This window comes from Glycine max, chromosome 2 (assembly GCF_000004515.6).
Source record: "Glycine max cultivar Williams 82 chromosome 2, Glycine_max_v4.0, whole genome shotgun sequence".
Classification (NCBI taxonomy): Eukaryota; Viridiplantae; Streptophyta; class Magnoliopsida; order Fabales; family Fabaceae; genus Glycine; species Glycine max.
The window spans coordinates 44,176,292-44,181,191 of record NC_016089.4 but is presented as its reverse complement, the minus strand read 5'-3'; positions in this window follow the sequence as shown (position 1 = coordinate 44,181,191).

Sequence of the window (4,900 nt, the reverse complement as noted above, 5' to 3'; positions counted from 1 at the left end):
GGGCGATGCACTTTCTCACAAAAAAAAAAGCGTGCTGGTTGCAATTATATTTCAGGCGTGCTGGTCTCTGGCATCTGTTCCCACAAACACGATATCGTGATCATCACAATCAATTATTTATACATCAATAATGCATGGATGAACTTACATGATTTAGCTTACATAAAATTAAAATAAGTCATGTATGTCTACGTACAGATATATGTCTACATTCACTATATCAGCATAAACAAGAAACAAACAGCAAGACATATATTATATAAACAACATCTCATATACCAATCACATAACCAACAATTTACATATTTCCAATTGATATGAATCAATGAATGCAAAAACAACTCCATGGAGATTTCTTAACAATCAAGCATTTAGTATGGACTTGTTCCTTAACATGATATGATAACAACAAATTAAGACCTCAGGATCCAAAAGAAAACTTGTCTTATAACCATTGTAGAACGCGGTTAACTTTGATCCACGAAAATGTAGTGGTTTTCAAAATATTTGATTTTCTTGGTTTGTCGTTAACAATCTAGATATTTAATGTTGAAAAGTTCATTATTAAGATAACTTATTGGGTGAGACACTTAAAACAAGCCCTACTAGAAATAATAAAATTTAGTTTGACTATAATTGCTACTAATGGGCAAATTCACTAGAATTGAATTGAACCCATTTTGGATGACGCTCCTTTAACTCTAATTTCCTCCTATTAGTATTGTTTTTTTTTTTTTGGAAAGTTCCTCCTATTAGTATGGGCTACATGAGATGTGGTTATACATAACACTGTAACAGCATTAGGGTTAGTCGTCACACCCCTCTGATTGCAGCTAGCACAACAAATATGAGGAACCCTAATGTGAGCATGGAGACCCATGCCCATGCTTGTCTATATGTGGTCACTACAGACGTTGTTCCTTTACATTGATCAATGAGAAAGGGTAATTTGTTTAATGTATTTTCTTATTACTTTTATTCATGTCATTCACTTGAACAATAAGGGGACAAAAGTCATTAGTTTCATTGCATTGTCCCATGTCCCGAACCTAACACTAGTGTCAGCCAGCCAACGCAAGATGGAAGCAAACCCTTCAAATCTATTTTTTTTAAAATATCAAAATAATTTGCATAAGTTTAAACATAATTCATCTTATCTCGAACTGAATTTAAGTATTTAACATCAAAATCCTTGCGGGTACCCCATCCCAGTCTTTGTTTCATGGATCTTCACCTTGCGGTTAGGCAAGTAAGAACAATATATTTATGAAAACTCTTTTCTAAAATGAACAGATTTTTTGTGGACTTAATTGACCAATGAAAAGATAGTTATTTATTTCCCAACATATGTTACAAATTTTTATTGTATAGCGTAAAACATGTGTTACAAATCTCTCTGTATTGTTTTGATTCCTATCAATCAAAAAAATAAGGAATTTCATTCTAAAGTGAGTAATCCGATTCTCTTTCAAGCAGTTGAACTTTTCATATTGTTACCGCACTGCATTTCAGAAGCTCACTAGCTAGCTAGCTTGCCTCTACAAACTCCAAAGGTTGAAAATGATGGAGAAATTTTTCTTTAATTTTTGTCCTTTTCACAAGATCCTTAATTAATTTGCTATGACAATGTGACCATGTTTGGGACAATCCCTTGTGAAGGGCACTGGCATTGATCCCCAAACCCACATCAAAAGTTGAACGAAACTGTTGTACGTTTGTTATATTAAATATAAGAACCTGTATGTCTCTGTATATATAGTTGAGATTTATTACTCTCAATGTCTCATCTTTCATATGCTATATAAATGAGACATAGTAATGCCCTCTGTTTGTTTAAATAAAATAGAACGAAAGAAAGTAAAAAAATATCAAATTTCTACAATTTATTTGGGAGGAATAATAGAAAGAAAGAAAACTATTTTCGTTAGAGTCACCAGAAAATACTTCTTCCCTAAATTATTTCTGTCCTTTTTAATTTTTTATTTAATTTCTTAAAAATTATATAATTTTTAAATATAAAAATAAACACTTAATAACTGATTTTATATCAAGAAACAAAAAACGGAATAAAAACATTTTTTTCAAGTACTATAAAAATATATTTTGTATAACTTGTTTATTTTATCACTCTCTTTTTCACTTATCAAATTAAGAGGCGATAAAAAAAACTTTTTTTCTTCATATTTCTATCCATCCAAGCAATACATCTTTTCTATTTTACTTTTTTTTTTCTAACACTCTTATTTCTTTCCCTATATTTCACTCATAATTCAAATAAAGCATATCATTTTATTTTTTAAAAAAATGCAAATTTTTTAATTAACTGATTATGCGACTTTAATTTTAACAATCTATGTATGTATGCTTGTACATTCATATTTACTTTTCTCACATTCTTATAAAAACTGTTTTAATTTTTTTTTATGGGCTGTTTTTTCATAAAATACGTCTACGTACGATCAAATATATAAAAGGAAATGAAAGAAATATTGTTCTCCAGAAATCACTTTTTTCCCCTTGTCGTAAAATTGTTGACATCTAATTCACACAAAGACCTGGAATATTAATTGTTGCATGTAAGATGCATATTTATGTGTTAATAATTTATAAAGTGACATGCATAATCTTAATTTGGATATTATACTTTATACTTATACTAATGCGTAATTCTTGGGGGTACAAAAGCCAATAAAATTCCTAAACAGGACACCTTCGTTCAAGAAGAGACACGCCAATCATTATATATATATCAAAAAATTATCAGTGCGGAGAAAAATTAGATTTATTTTAGTGAAGAGAAATTATTACTCCTCCCTCAAATGCTTATTATAAGGTCTAATTAAATTGAAAGTATAGTTTCAACCTTATAATATAGTTCAATCTAAAATATCTCGTATATAGTAATTATTTTTTAACAAAAAATATCTTTAATTAAAAAAAATTACACTACTGCAAAAAGAAGAAAGAAGCAATGACGATTTTAAACCACGTACAAAGATGATTTCGTCTTTAGTTTCATAAAAAATTATCTTAAAAAAATATATTTTTTTAAAATAAGTCTTAAATAAGAACAGTCTTAGAATTGATTTTTTTATTAAAAAAAATAAAATTTTAAGAAGATTTTTTAAATAACCATCTTAAAAAATTTAATTTTTAAAACAATTTTTTGAAAAAGTGTCTTAGAATCTTCATTTTTTATAAAAAAATTTGAGGATTTTAATATGATTTTTCAAATAACAGTTTTAAAATATATACTTTTTAAGATAATTTTTTAAAAAACTGTCTTAAAATATGTTTTTTTAAAATTAAAAATTCTAATAAAATAATAAAAAAATTTAATAACGAAATTTTTATATCAATTCTAATAGAAAAGTGGTAGCATGGTACATTGAAAGCCTACTCTAGCACATCTAGATAGATGGTAGAAATTCTGTAACTACTTGCATTAAAGTTACTACTTGCGTCATCAAAAGTTATCCATCTTATCAACAAACATCAAAGCCTTTTCCTACATGGCAAGGTTGGCCCATGGATCAAACAATGCCACTGTCTTTTGTGAAAAACTAATTCTTCAAACAGTCCATTTATTTTAAAATCATTTTCTATTGTTTTCACTTAGGAGTTTATCCTAGTCTAATCTACCTTTTATTGGGCTATCCTCATTGATCAACTCTTATAATTGGGGCTTCTACTGGTCTTATTTTCTTGTGTCCAAGCTATTATAGGTATGATTCTTCCATTTTTCCTAAATAAGAGAAACTCTTAATTTCTCTCTTAATACATTCTTTCACTTCTTATCTTCACTCATCCAATGCAACATTTCATCTGCGCAACACATCTTATGCTCTTGTTAGCCCTTTATTGTCCAACATTCAATACCATAATTAAAGCAACATTGATCATATGATTGAACAGTTAAATTTTCCATTAAGCTTAAGGACATCTTATTATAGCAAATAACATCAGAATATATGAAGCAAAATTGTATGAAGGAACTACAATGATGTTTTGTAGACAATCCCGAATGAACAAGGTTATACTTATATTATTGAAATTGACCATTTCTACATAATTTAAAACAAGCATGAAACTCTAGCCAATGTCTTACCCTCCAGATAAACCAAAATAAGCTTTTAACTGGGAAATGCTCCAAGAAACGCTATCTACTTTTTTTTATTCTTTGGCTGCTTGCTCTAGTAAAGCACAAGAAGAAATATGAGCACCAGTAGATTGCCCTATTAGATAAATCATATTACATAGTAACAAAACAAAGGAAAAGTTAAATCTCATAGTTGAATGTCTAAATATATGATGAAAAGGAATCTTGTATCAGAGCAGCACGCCATCTGTTAGGGTCACCTCCATAATTAGCGATGTTGTTGATGATAAAGGAAATTCCCCGAGAAGATTAAGATATCCATTACAAAAATGATGATACTAAATGTGATGTTCTATATTTTTAACTTTATAAAAAAATAACAAAGAGTGCAATTAAGATATACACCATTGGATAGCATTAAGTTTGGGACATAGTGTGATGCAAGCATCCTTGTAGTTATGATTTATGAATTTCCCAGACTTAATGTCCTAGAAACAAACTATTATAAAAGGCACTCAAATTGTCTAGTAGAATACCTCGAACATAGAGCAAGTGAGACCAAAGGTAAATTGTAGACTTAATCTTACACTGCTTAAACTGAGACCAGGTACCTATAATCAATGCATGCCACTATAATGCCTTTTTCTGCCAACTATAGTCCTAAAAGGGAACCACATGCTTTATACCTAAATCAAAATCCAACCAAAATCATTTCATTTTTAAAAGATAAAAGATTGATGAAATCAGAAATACACACACACACAACTGAATTGTAGCCATGTCAAGGTGATGGAGACCAAT